Here is a 671-nt window from a genome sequence, read left to right as displayed (position 1 = left end):
CATCTGTGTTTCTTTTATTACAAACCCCCGTAACGTGTTATTGGAGCTTCGCGATGTCCCTAAAATCCCCGTCACTGAAGCCACTCCTCCTGCTCTGTTCCCGAGGCCTCCAACCTGGACCCTGGGACGCTTCCTTAGGGTCCCCGCAGCGTCCTAAACTTATCAATTCGAGTTAAACAGGATTTCGTCTCTCCCGGGCGTGACCGTCCTTACCCTGCCCCGTTGGTGAACAGCAGGCCTTGGGCTTCGGGGCGGCGCATGAAACATCGATACACTATTCGTTACTAATAACATTGGAATCTGAAAGGATGGCGGACACAGATGGGAGTCGTGTGGATTATTATATATTGTTCTCGGAGGAGGAAAGATTGAGGAAATCTTGCTCTAAGAGTGTCTCAAGACTGAAGCGGTCCTGCAGTCTCTGACTCAGGGAATCAGGGTATCCTTCGACCTTCCTTCTGCGACCTTTCCCTTCTCCTTCTGCTAAGTTGCCCGGGAAAGTCTGGAACATTTTTTTTTGTCTGTCCCAAGTGAACAGTTGCCGGCTTCGACGGGCGGGGATGAACGTCTGCTCCTCCTCTTTTTCTTCTGTTTTCAATAACGCATATACGTGGTTCACTATATGTATGTAAAGGAATAAAAGAGACAAGTATGGTATATCCATAGGATAG

Source organism: Penaeus monodon, chromosome 22, assembly GCF_015228065.2.
Source record: "Penaeus monodon isolate SGIC_2016 chromosome 22, NSTDA_Pmon_1, whole genome shotgun sequence".
In the NCBI taxonomy this organism is placed as follows: domain Eukaryota; kingdom Metazoa; phylum Arthropoda; class Malacostraca; order Decapoda; family Penaeidae; genus Penaeus; species Penaeus monodon.
The sequence above is the reverse complement of the archived record's forward strand: the minus strand, read 5'-3'. Positions refer to the sequence as shown.